The 14,209-nt window shown below is 39.0% G+C and overlaps 1 long non-coding RNA gene across 7 annotated transcripts in view; it reads left to right on the plus strand.

The window, feature by feature from the left end:
- Positions 1-14,209, plus strand: part of LOC142600477 (uncharacterized) — a 288,877-nt gene that overhangs the window by 64,527 nt on the left and 210,141 nt on the right. Inside the window, exon 3 of one of the 7 annotated variants that reach the window (XR_012833975.1) lies at positions 10,313-10,583. The exons of 5 other annotated variants lie outside the window; for them this stretch is intronic. This is a non-coding gene — a long non-coding RNA (uncharacterized LOC142600477). The remainder of the gene's footprint in view (positions 1-10,312; positions 10,584-14,209) is intronic. One more of the 7 variants, XR_012833976.1, reaches the window with a different exon arrangement.

Raw genomic sequence — 14,209 nt, forward strand, 5'->3', positions numbered from 1 at the left:
TTCACCTTTCCTCTCCGCTTCTAAAATAGCCTGTCTGTGTCATTTACAGCACTTCAGTCTGCTTGACTGCTTAGCACTGCGTGAAACGCTTCAGTCTAGTGCAACTGGACTTCCCGCCCCTTTCTCTTCACCTAATGGGAGCAAAATACATCTACAATAATTGCTTTAGCTGAGTTAGTAGGCTGTGTAGATAGAAATCTAAATTATTCTGGGCTGGGAGCATCTGGGGAGGGGGCCCCTTCACCTGGTTGTGCTGCCCCTTTGCCCGGCTGCCAGTGCTCCTGAGCCAGTCAGCAGCCAAAGTGAAATTCCAGAAGTCGTACTTGTACGCGTGGCAAACTCATTCTTGGTTGTCTGGGCTGGGTTCCCTTTGGCTGAGCTTCTGTCCTCTTTTACAGTTTCAACACTTCTTACCCCTGAGACATTGCCTTCTTCCCTAATTAATCTTTTCATTCTTTGTAGAGTCTGAACTTCTCAATATCCTGTTTAAACTGTTTATTCATCCAAGCAAGTCTCCAATCTTTCCTTACCATTTTTTTCCCTCCTGCTTGGAATGGGAGTGTGAATAACATTTGTTATTCAAATGAGATATTTCTGTGTCTAAGCTAAAGTGTTTGAGCACAACCTCACTAATTTCCTTGGTTTCTCAAAATTTATCATTCTGAGATCCTAAAGTCCCCATTGCATTTGCTTTTGTCTGTTTGATTCTTCTCACTAAACTGTGACGTAATTTGACAGTCAGCTCTTCTATCCAGCCTTTGCTTCACACTAAGGCAATGGCTAGAATAGATTCATCTCATGTCTTTGCTCGTTGTTTATGAAAATAATCTCATCAATAATAGGAAAAAAGCTCTCAGACATTTTTTTTTAGGGCAACATTTATCAAACAAGGTGAAAGAAGCAACATATTATAGTGTCAGAAAGGGAAAAAGAATTTGTCCCATATAGATGTAATTATTGTACAATGAAATTCTTCACATCTCCAACTTGTATGTATCCACCCACTTGTTGGAGCAGGGCTGAACTCAGTATTAAGAGACTATAGGCTAGCCTACACCTCTGTGTGCCTGGTGGCCTTTTGGTAGATGATAAGGATCTCCAAAACAGTTTCCATCAGGCTTTTGCATTCAAAGTTGGTAGTCTGCCTAAGGACTAGGGATTACTCTTGCCGTTTCCTAGACTGAAGAGTCCTGGAGAGAAAAGAGGAGAGAAACGGTATCGTAGAGGAGAGATGTGCTATATTTTTTGTGCTTTTTTTAGTGAGTACCTCCCTCTTTCTCATATGGACAAAGGTTATCCATGCCTTCAATAAATGCACTATCTTCCAGTAAAGCAAATATCCCATATTTATTTTAACTGAATAATTTTAGGGCTAAGCTTAATACACTGACACTGCTGGAAATAGGATGCATGTGGCTTGCACCTGGGGCATAGTGGCTTATTAATAAAATTGTGACCATAAACTGTGACAACTTTTTTCCCTATGTCTGTTTTCATTATCACTGTGTATGCATTCAAACCTGAGCACCCATTTTCTCAGTGAAGATGTCTGTTCTGTGGCAAGCATGTAGACTTACCTAAGCATAACAAAAAAGCACAATAAAAGCAGTATGTAGAGCAATACTATTACGTGCACGAAGTTGGAAATGCAAAAAGGTTGCAGAGAGTTTAGAAATCTGGCCCACGACATGCATCAGAAATGTCTTTGTGTGGGTTTTCTTCACTTTCTTTCCTTGGAGATGTAAACGCCTGTGTGGAAAACCTCCTCTTACTCCTTGCTTTTTATTTCTTTCCATTACTGAAAGAAATCCAAGTTCTCATAGTTCACATAAAATGGATTCAGTCCAGGGAGATCATTGCCCTGTTCTCATTGTGAATCTAGAAGGCTTCATACTTGCAGCATGTCGCTGCGCTGTGAAGAATATAGAGAGGGCAGAGGAGTCTGCCTGGGGGATGGGGAAGAGGTGGTGTGCCTCCCACCCTTGTATCGAGCGGCCTTTTCAGCGATGATTTCATGCTGATGCGAGCATGAACCAGTGTAAAGCCAGGCCAGCCCAAAACGTTCTCACGGGCCGAGGGAGCCGGTGTGGGAAGGAGAGGCGCTGGCTGTGGCCTGCGCGCTGGGACTGGCCGCCGGGCTCGGCCGTTCTCATTGCTGATCCCTGACCCGGCTGCTGGCTGGGAATTGCAGTCAGAGGCTGGGAGACCTACCCAAAACTGAGTCAGGCTGCATTTGAATTAAAATAAATATTTACTGCATGTTTTTCTTTAGGACCCTCTTGTGTGAGGCTTATTAAATGTCTGTGTTTAACTGGAGTGCAAACATAGCTTTAATTAGAGTGTTTTTGCTTAAAGCTGTACGCCGTCCCTGGCTGGGGTTCGTAACTCCGTTATTAATGGCTTTTCCTAATGACCTGGTCTGAAGATTCCCAAACCGTGATCCCATAGATCACTTCAGGTCTGTGGGGAGCTGACACACTGTGGCAGCTGCTGTTAGGCTTCTTGCCAGAGATCAAATCATGCAAAAAGCAGCTAAAAACACACTGAATAATTGCTGTTTTTTTCCTTTTTTTTTTTCTTTTTTTTTCTTCCAAGTAAGCAAGCGCTGTCTACTACAGTCCTGGTACTTATTTGTCAGTGGGAGGGAAAATTCCCGAGGACATCAAGACTTTGGAAAAGTGGTCCCTGGTAGCTCTTTCAGGAGGAGACATAGCTGCCACTTTCCTGTGCTCTTTTTCTTTTAATGATTTCTGTGCTTTGGTGTTGGATTAATACTTACTTCTACCCCCTGGTATTGATAGCTAGGCGACTTCTGGTGGTAGAAATGAATGTTTCTGGTGGTCAAAATACATGGAATGTTCCATAGAGGATCTCTTTTTAAATCCTGCATGGGGATACAGAAGATGGCTAGATTTAACTTACAAAGAAGTTCAGTGTTTTGTGAATCTCAAGTAAGACAGCTTTATTTATTTATTTATTTTTCTTTCTTTCATTATCACAATGTTACGTACCCCAGAAGACAAGTTCTGGTCAACTTCTATTTCAGGAAGGTTTTTGGAAATACCAAAGACATACTACTTATTTTTTTGAGCTGCACATATAATCCATATTAATTTTGTTGATGTCTTACGAATTTTTCTGTAACTGTCCTAGTCTCTAAGACTGGAGAATGCTTTCCTGCAAATAAAAGGTTAATTCTTTTTCTGTGACTCAGGAGAGGAGAAGACTTTTTCAAATTGTGGGAATATTTATTTTTATCATATCGACAAGGATGTTAGGATGAAACAAATGCCTTTTTAAAGACAGCAGCTGGTTCCAGCCTCCAGGTTTGAAGTATTTTCAGTCTCATCTGCTTACAAGCAGCTGGAAGCAAGCCTATATGGGTTGCTTATTTAAGAGGTTGATGTACTTTCTATGGGGAATGCAGAACTGGATCTCACAGAAAGGAATATATTAATGTTGTCAGTGATGAGTTTTAATAAATTGAGCTTGCACCGAGGGCCTTTGAAAAAGTGCTTTACTCTGAAAGTCCTTTTTGATCTTCTGCAAATAAAAATACCAAATGTTTGACCATGGCCAGATTGCATTTGTAAATGGTAGTTTAGTTATTTTAGATGTGTTGGTTGATTTTGTTATTTTAGATGAATTTGAAACAAATCCCAATAAAAGGAAATTTTCAGGGGAGGAGGATTACTTTTTATGTTCCAGTTACTGGTAAGGGAAGGAATGCCTTAGAATAGCCAAAACCTCACATAAGGACTTTCTTATTCATGGTATATATATAATTTTCCCTACCCCATAGCTATATAAGCGCTACATAAGGCAGTAGCAGAAAAGAGATTCAGTTTGAAAGATGACCATCAAATATCTTCATTGAGATGATGTGCGTTCAGCTGATGTATTGCTCTACAGAAAATATGTTGTCATTGAGGAGGGATTATTTTCACTTGATCTGCTTGATGGAGGGAAGATGAGGCAGCAGCAAAGTGGGTCAGGCTGAACTCCCCATTCTTTGTACAGAATTAAAAAAAAAAAAAGATTTATAGAGAAATAGATGAGTTTAGCCCCTTCTTTCCTTGCTGTGCACACATTCTGTGTTTTCTGGTTTTAAGAAAACTGGCAATTCTGAGTATCTTTCTTAAATTCTCAGCAGTTAACATGTATTCAAGATGTTTCCGTTACGAAAGTTTTTCCCCTTTCTGTGTGCTACCTAGGGAACTGTGAGCCGCACTGCCTTAAAGCCAGAGCAATGCCTGGTTTCATGAGAATGGCAGTGGTAGACGGTGTAAGGGAAAAAAGATGACAGCAGTGTTTTCCTCGTACCATGTCTGCCTACACAGTGAGGTACTTACTACTTGTTACAATGGCCTGTGTTTACAAAAATATATTAATATAGTCATTTTCAAAAAACCCCTAAGTGTTATGAAATATAGTATAGTTCAAGATATGTTTATGCTTAAATTGTATACAAGTCTTATTTATTTTTCTAATAATTCTTTGAATATTATTGTTAAATGTGTGAATAATTCTACCAAGTGATCTGTAGCACTGAGTGATGGTGCAACCTATTTGCACCCCACAGAGAACTGTTCCTCTAGATGGTATTTTGACCTTTTAGCATGTACGAGCGGTCCTGGATTTAGTTTGCAGATGCACGCTTTCCTGCCGTCAGTGGACTCAGAGTCTGGATCCTGATATTGTTGGCTACTTGAATCAGGGTATTGCAGTACACTTCCTACATGCAATTTCCTACTTTTGGCTCATTTAACACCCAGAACCTTCTGACCTGAAATACCAGTATTGTTCTTCTCACATTTTAAAGAAATAGCATAGGGTTGTCACTATGGATCAAATATTTATTGCTCTGATCTGCAAAACATGTTCTTTGACTATAGCATTCATTTCTGTGCAGCTATTTCACATCACTACTTTATCCTACTTTTGACATGACCTATATTGTATGTGCATATCATACTGTTTCATTGCAGAGATGGTATCTCTAACAGCCTATTTCTCCTCCTCTGTTCAAGAAGGTTGGATTTCTGTACCTTAAAAGACTATATGGACACTTCTGCAATTCTTTTGGGATATATGCTGCCACTATACCTTCTGACATGAGACCTAGATCTGCTTTCACAGCAGAACTTTGCTGCTTTTAAATATGTGAGAGACTCTCTGTAGGTGAAAATCTAGTAGTTTGAACAAAACAGGGCAGGCAACTGAGCTTTCTCCACGGTACTGCTCTGCTTGTGACCTTTGGAGGACAGGATTAATGTGTATATCTGTGGTACGTTTTTCTAAAAACAAAACCCCAGCCCTAGGATGCAAGTGCTGCAGTAAATAAATGGAGATCTAAGGATTTCATATTGTGAAGAGATGCTATCAAATCAGAAGGTGTAAGAAAAGGAGAATGTTTGTTTTAAAAGGCCTCGATCTTGGGTATTTCCTCTTGGAACGTGCCCTTCTTTAGTTTTCTGAAAAGCTTTAGACCACTTATATGGTGTGGGTTTTTTGTGTGATGTCCCTCCTGATTTTTCCTTGATTATATTGGCAGTTTGAGCTGGGGAGCAGTGCTATAGGTGGACTAGAGAGTCCCATGTATTGATCTATTTTTCTGCTGTCATTTTTTTTTTTTGAGGGTAATGGCAGAAACGTGCTTTGCAGCTTTCATATAAATGTGAAGAAAAGACAAAGCTGCCAGTGTAAGATTGATATGTATCCATATGTCTTGATCAGTGTTTCTTCCTGTTTCTCTTATGAGAAACTCTTATGAGCTTCAGCATGAGCTTTATTGCAGTATCTCTACATTTGCAATTACTGATTGTAATATTAAGCAGCTGCTGTCATGATATACCATAGTAGTGTACTTCTGAGTGTTTTTTTAAAAATTATTTTGAAATACAGTTTTGGGATGATAAATATAAATGTTGATAAATGACTATAGAACAACTCCATGTGAAAGTTTGAAATACCTGAAAGTTATGGGTTGTTTTTAATAAGAAAAGTCATGAAAGTATAACTTTTGTTTGAAGGATTTCCTAGGGTTGAATAACTTTGTAGTAAAAAAGAAATTAAACTGGAAGTATCTCCAGGTTTTCCTTAAAGTAACCTGTACTGCACGTTAGAATCCTTCAGAATGAAATCTTCCTTGCAAACTAGAAATTAAAATGCACACAGAAATGTGAATGGAGGGGAGATAAAAAGGGGCCATGAAGTTGTATATCATGACCAGGTGAGATAAATAGGACCCCATCACAGTATTGGATTATGATAAGAGGGTAGCTGCTCTCTTTTTAGCTGTATTGCTAAATCCATGCGTGATTAAGGGTGAAGAAGTTTAAGGTTGTGGGGAGGCATACTCTATTATAGTATGGAAACATCCTTCTGGTACTGAATTGACACCTATACAATGGCACTTGCTATATTGTTCCACTTGCACCAGAAACGGTGGCCGGGGTGAGAGTTGCTTCCCAAAAAGCATTTCTGAGATTCCAGAAGCTTCAGGCAGCCGCTCCTCCATGCTTGGTCTTGCTTCTCTGGGGTTTCAACATCTTGGCTCTGTGTACAGCATGCTCTGGGTGATGTGACTTGGTCTTAAAACAAGCCATGTCGGTTGCAGGTTGGTATGTCTCCAAAGTAAGTCCCCTTTTAGGAGAGGTGTCAAAATGAGGATAGTACAGCCCATTTATCTGAGATATGTCACTTTTCTAGAATTCTTGTCTAAACACTGAAAATGCCTTTCTGCTTGTTTTGGTTTCAGTCTGCTAAATTGATGAATATTGCCCTTTCTTCAAAGATGAATAATAAAGATCTTAACATATTGTTTAGATTAAAGCAGCTTTATATTTCATTAGAAAAAATATCATGTAATGATTATATTTGGACCTCATCTTCTTTTTCTTTTCCCCTGCTGGTATTATTCCATGGTGGCCTTCAAACAAGGGATCCTGTTAGATTCTCACTGGGTGGCCAAAAAGCAGAAGATTGCAAGAGTTATAAAGATTCATGTTTGTTTTGGGTGGAGGCTTCAAAGGCTCACAGGCTTCCTTACACAAAGATGCAGTCAGGAAATGGGAAGGCAAGAAAAAAAAATCTGAATCTGTTTTATATAAAAAGGGGATCATAGAGCGACCATTCTTGCTTAGCTTCAATGGAAAGACAGTATAGTCATGGATTTCTTTGCACTACATGTCTTTGATGTTTGTGTTAGTTGCCATCAATAAAGCTTCCTTTTTTTCTTTACACGTACACTTCAGTAATGTAAAATATAGTGATACGTTCATAAAGCAAATTGTAAATAGTGTGCTAAAGCTTAGCGACTTAATGTATGTAGTTTGAGGTGCTGGATGATGGGATGTATTCCAGTCCATATGTTCTGCAGATTCCAATTAGTAAGACCCTCCTGCTGCTATGTGGAATAAAGTGTGAGTTAGGATTTAAAGCTGTATATTTTTTTTGATAAGTTATTGAAGGAATTACCTCATCAGTTCCTTCCAGTACTAAAGATAACTCACTCATGTGGCTTGCCCAGGCTGGTCTGTATCTGGAGGGCTTGTGATTTTGTTGTATATCACCCATGTTAGTCATTTTATTAGATGATGTTAAGATATGGTTGTAAATCAGAATTCTAACGTGATATTATGGATGTCTGCAGGAACACAGGCCTTTATATACCATGTCAGGCTATTGGCACTTGAAGAATTGTGCACTGATATGTAGTAAGGATGGATGAAAATAAAAGGAAGAAATTATTTCTGTCCCATTCAATCAATTGACTCCTTTCATGAAGAAAGGAAGGAAATGTTTAGTATTAACATATGGCACCTTATATATGCTGTTAGTGGTGTTATCCGTTTGAAATATCTGGTGGTCTTGGTCAAGAAAATCTTACCAGAGTGTTTTCTAGCTGTAATTTTTTTTTAAGATCCCTGCCCCCTCTGTTTTCGTTTAAGATGCTTCCAATTAATGAGGTTGCACACAGGAAGTGATTCAGCTTGTGGGATGGACACAGGCAGCATACATATGCATAAGGAGATACTGTGGGATAGTCAAGACTTTCCTTCAGAGTCACCATGGAGCAGAAATCCCACAGATGAATGACTCAGGAGGACTCAGTGTACTTGAGTCACTTCTTTGAAATTGTTACCCTTTGCCAGTATTTGCCTATGTAGGCATTATTGCTTGTGTTCTTTATGTTCATTACTAGGTTGAACTTTACATTGCTTTTGTAGTAAAGGAGCGTTTTGTTTGAGTGGGGAGTTGAAGTTACAGGATATCCATGCACGCAGTGTCTCAGTTTGCCATCAGGGGCGTGCTGCCAAGCACCCCAGTGGCCTAACCCAGTTAGGGGTGGTGTTGAGCTCCATCTAAGTCTGTGAAAACCAGAATGTATGGAAAAGACAGGGGTCTTGGCCTGTCCTGGTGTTGGGATGTAGCTAGGGACTCCTCTGTGTCATCTATGCTGCTGCTTTTTGGCCAAATGACTATGTGATAAGCTGACCAATTTAGGAAACTTCATTTTAAATTATAACTTGTAGTCACTCCCCACTGATTCAGTGAAACTAAGGAGTGGTAGCAGTGTTACAAACTGGTCAGAACCCAAGCTGGTTAACTGAATGTTAAACAGCACTACATGGGAAAAATCAAGCAAACTTAGTTTTCTTGGCAATAGTTACTCTTGTTTTCCATTTCAGGAGGATCTAGGGCTCTGTGAAATATAAGTAGAGATTGTCATTACAAGTCCTACTCAAGTCAGCTTCCCAAGACCTCTTATGCTCAGCACTGACTCTTAAGTCAGCTCCAAAAACTCTCCAGATTACTAAAAATAGATAGTACAGTGTTGGTTGTTGGAAGATTAATGCTATGGATGTAAATTACAGTTCCATTTGCTTTTCTAAATCCTACATAAATACCTTCAGGCAAATGTTAAAGGGGGGGCAGGGGGGCAGCAGAATTTCTTACTTGTTTTGGGTTTCTATTGGAGTACTTGTTCCAAGAACTAGCTTCAGTTGGACTATAGTGGCAGAAAATGAGACTGATATAATTTCCACTAGGGGATAAGGAGATCAAAGCAGTTTTGGAAAACAAACCTGAGAACTCTGTAAAGTTTGTCAGACTACAATGAGCATCATTCAGAGATGAGAAGCCTTACAAATGGAAGCTGTGATGGCCATTACACTAGCAAAAATCAGATTTGTCTCTATAGTGGCAGGTGTTCAGTTGGCCTTTCTTTCCTACTGCCCAGCCTGAGAGTCACTGCTGTAAAACCAAGAAACCTCTGATTATTACTTATGCTTAGGCATCCTTGTGTTGCTCTGATGGTACCAAAGGACACTTATCTGATGATACTTGCTATAGTGTAAACTATGGTAATATGATAATGTTGTTGTTTCTAGTTCTTCACTGAAGTAACTGATTTTATCAGGGATTAGAACACTATCTTTTAAAAAAGGCAACAATTCTGCCTCTGAATTTGCTACCAGTATAATTTAATTAAGCATTTATGTTCTTAGTGTTATTATGACTAAAAGTTGGTTTTCTGATTATGAAGGCATTTTCTTTGATCTTGAAATACATCCTAAACCTTTTAGAGAAGGTTTAGAGAAGTGACTGCCTGTCTAAAGATACACAGACAAAAAATAATACAATTTACTGTTTGGCATCTTATTTGCCATTTCTTGTGGTACCCTTTTAGGAGTTTGAATATGTTTCTTCCCTATCTCTTGTTGTTTTTCCATTTGTTTCTGTATCAAGACAACAGACTTTTTTTTTTTTTTTTTTTAAAGAAATGAAGTTATAACTCATTCTGTGCTGTCATGGACATGGGAATTTTTCTCAAGTCTGGGTTCTTCAATTATTTTGTAGTGAGTATTGCAACATCTTTGGTTACAGTTATTCACAAGAATTGTAACCCATAGGAAAAAATACAAGTCAATATTTGCACTGCTGCTATTTTTTTTTTTGGAAAAAAGATTTTTGGCAGTGTAGAATATGTATATGTGTTAAACTCTGGAATGTTAAGTATAGTGAGAAGGATATAAGATGGAAATGCCTATATATTTTTATGAGCATGACTTGTAAGGGATACGTTTGCTATGGTTAACATCCGTTGGTTTTTGCCTGCCTGAAATATAATGTCCTATGTCTGTGCACAAAACTCTTTCACTTGGGTGATCTTCGGCCTTGACTTGTTTTTGTTTGATCTCCACTGTCTTTAGTCAGAGGTAGCTGTATTTTCCTAGTATACACCAGGGGTAAATGCTGCACACAGTGCGCTCAAGCCAGATTCTCCTGCTGTTTTATGTCTTTGCAGTGCACCATGCTGTGTGGAAATGGATACTCTCAAACCCCATCTACACTCTTGTTTCTGGAACTAGCTGAAATTTGGCTGCTTTGGTACACACACAAGCTGTACTTGCTAATAGCACCGTGAATGATGACAGTCTTGCAGTACTGTCTCCCCAAGCTTGAGCGTTTGTATAGTCCCATGAGACGCCGCGCTCAGATGCTTTCCGAGCACTCAGCACCGAGGTGTGCAGGACCATGGCACGCAGCGCAGGCGTGCTTCCTGCTGTCTCAGGTGGGTAGGTGCACCCAAAACTGGACTCTCAGGAGGAGGAGGAGGAATGTGACAGTCTCAAAGGGGTGGGCTGGAACAACACAGGGGAGCTGTCCCTTGCTTTCCTTAAAATGGATGTTAGTACTTTTTAAACAAAAACCCCAACCAATAACAACAAAAACCTACAGCACCCCCCCCACCCCCCGGTTTCAGCTCTGCCTCCCAGCACTAGGAGGTCTGGAATTCAGAGGAGAAGGCGGTGTGAAGGGGTTGGTCTGTCAGCAAAAGGGGTCAATAGGAAAAGAAAATGTGAAAGATACCTGCCATCTTAAGTGACTTGACTTTAGTGGAAAAATGCAGTAGGTATGATTCTATTCTGCCTGTATCTGAGGTACTGGTGTTGGTACTGGTATTATTTCTGTTCTGTGTCATCCTAGACATTTTCTAATATGCAAATGTCACTACTTACTGAAAACTAAAAGCGAGTTAAGTATAGAACTAAAGCCATCTGGTAGTTCAGACAGAAAAGTTAGATAATTAGCTGTTCTTGTCAAGGGACTGTGATTAAAATAGGCCATCTTCATAATAGTGACTAGTTTGCAGGGACTTCCTGAGAGCCACCTGGGATAATGATAATGAAAAGAACAAGATTAAAAAGGAGGGGGAGGTGATGTCATTACAGCTCATGATAACTTTTGTAAGTGAATTAAGTCAGCTTTTAATTTGAAGACTGTTTGTTATTTTGGTACTTTGGAAAGAAACATAGATCGAGTTTTCTGGCTTTGGCAATGTGATGCAACTACGTCAGCCAGGTTACTGCTGGGGATCCTTAATATTTCTGTATAAAGTTCTGGTTTGATTGCTCACATCCTTATCAACTTGTGAGCACTGTTGGCATAGCTCATCTTCAAAGACCGCTCTAATCTGTGTAACCTGGTGGGTCCCCAGCTCAGGCAATTCGCTCCTTTTGGGGAATTGGCACCTATTAAGAAAAACTAGATGAGGAAAAACATCAGAACACCATTACTGCATCATTCTTTATCAGGTGATGATAGCAATATGCATAGCAATGTTAGTTTAATATGAATTTATATTGATAGATATATTTTAAGGAAAAAGCTGTTTAGCAAGTAGTACTTAAAATTAACCTAACTGTGTAGTGGGAGGAAGGATCTGTGGAGCTTTGGCAGCTCCAGCCCCCTCTCCAGCACTACTGCAGAGGGGCTCTGTGCTCCCTTTGGCCTTTCCTACTGAGATCTTGTCCTCATCCAAGCAAATATCATCAGGGAAACCTCCAAAGGCTGAACAGCACTTGCTCTTTCCTGCATTTGGATTCCTTAGTGGATGCCCTATGCCAATGTGATAGAATAATTTTAATCAGTGAAGTCTGACCTGAATCTTCAAGTTGGGTCTCTTTGGGAACACAGTGTTAAGGGCAGCTATGCTAAATGGACTAGTAGGATAAAATAAATGGATAGTGAAATGGCAAAGGGACAATGCTCCATAATTGGTATGATTTATTTAAATATATTTTCACTTCTGATGGATAAAAATCCTAGATCTAAATGAGATTAATTGAAATTTATTTAGTGCCTTTTTTTTTGACAGTTGCTACTTATTTAATAATTCTAGTAAAGAGCTGCTTATGCATTTCAGAGAGAGATTTGAAAGAGTTCTAGTGTGGCTGTAATATTTTCTCATATAGAATATGCCGCAAATCTCTTTTGAAAATGTAAGCAAGATGAAAATGAAAATTAAAATGTGGGCAAGAATTAAAAATACCCTAGCTTTTCTGTGCTTAGATTATCCTTGCAAAAAAATCTGCTTCTAAATTGTTTTCATTAAATGAAGCTTTTATGTCCCTTTACTCCTTGATTAGGAAAGCAATGATTTGAAAAATTCAAGATATTGAAGTCTCAAAAGTGTCAGGGATGGTCAGCTCTTAAAAACATAAGTAATCATTTCAGTGCAATGCACTCAAAATAAATTGCTGTGAATGTTTGTTGATGTACAAATGTTTCTGATCAGTTTAATGGGTCAAACTTTAATATTATTAAAAAGGCGATGAATGTACACACGCATGATCAAGTCTCTAAATGCATTCTGTGCAAAACAGCAATGTGATGCATCTAGTGAGTACTTATCTAAGGCTTGTTGTAAGAAGTGTTAAATTTGAACACTGCCTGAGGAATTTTCTTTTTTAATATTGAGAAAATCAAACTATTAAACAATTAAAAAATGGCCTTTGAAGTATTTTCTTGAAAACCATCAGGAGTGGAAGATCCAGATTTTAGCTTCTGAGTGCACATTGCAACTCATGCTTTAAGCTCTGCCTGATCATGAGTTGTTTTAATATCCTTCTATACCTGGTGACCTGATGGCCACAGTTCTGCTTTGTGTTATTTTTTTTGTTTGTGGCAAACTTTTGTGTTACGCCCACACAATCTGACTTTCTGGCATTCTTCACACTTTTTTATTGTTATTTACATATATAGGAGAAAATGAACGGAGAAGCTGACAACAAAGCTGAAGCAAGAACAGGCTTTTCACTTGGTACTGTTACAGCTGGCTTTAGATAAATCTTGCAAGTGGTCAAGTGACTGTCAAAGGTATGAGATACTAGAAAGGCCCGGTGGCTGGGGTTGAGCACTGTTAAGTCTGAGTGCTCTCTTGACGGCAGTTCATTGGAGCTGAATTTAATCTGGTTTTAAAATTCAGATTTTTTTTTTAAGAACTAAAGCTTATTTTGTGCTATGATAGATCTTTAGATTTTTTTTCCCCCTAAAATGTATTTCTCCAATGTGCCAGAGTTCTTCTCACATCTGCTTTTTGATGAGGGGTCTGATTATATGTTTTGTTTCTGTTCTGTTCTTTGTATGAGTTGGTGAAATTCAGATTTTCTTGTAGATAAGCCTTTGGCCTTTCAGTTGCTTCTGCCTTGCAAAGAAATTAATTCCTTCAAGCCAGTGAGTCTGCAGCTCCAGCTGTGACTGTAGATGAATGTTCTTGCAGGGTCATGTACTGTAGCTCTGAACCTAAATAAAAGGATTAACAAGAGTTCACTTGGAGCAAAAATGCTTAATTTCACCATAATAACGATAAGAATCCATAGGGAAAACCAATAAGCTTTACTATAAAAAAAAAAAAAAGCTTTACTATTAAAATTGTTAACAAATGATTATTCCACCCTGACCCTTGTTCCTGCTGTTATTGTACTTTTGGAACAGTAACAAAGGACAGGATTGACCTAGTTCATGGTAGTACTTTAGTCCCTGGCCTACAAATGATTTTTTTTTTTCTTGAAAAATAATTCTAGTTAGAATTAGTCTAGTTCTAGTTCTTTTAGGAGGCGATGATGGTATTTATGAAGGAAACCATGGTTTCTGATGCATTTCACGCAATCTTCTGCCCCAAAACTTTGCTTGGCGCAAAGGAAGGTGGGGGGGTGGGGGGTGTATCATGTAGATAGTTATTCTGGAACAAAGCCTGACAGCCAGCAATGCCCAGCTGATGCATCTCATTGCTCCAGAAGAGCATGTACATTTTCCACAACTAGTACAAACTGCTTTTAATGATTCCTGGCAGAAAGGGAGGATTTCCAGAGTGACTCTCTTCAGCTGCACATAGACCTCACTGTCTTGTCTCCAAGCT

The sequence above is a fragment of the Balearica regulorum genome, chromosome 2 (assembly GCF_011004875.1).
Source record: "Balearica regulorum gibbericeps isolate bBalReg1 chromosome 2, bBalReg1.pri, whole genome shotgun sequence".
Taxonomy (NCBI): Eukaryota; Metazoa; Chordata; class Aves; order Gruiformes; family Gruidae; genus Balearica; species Balearica regulorum.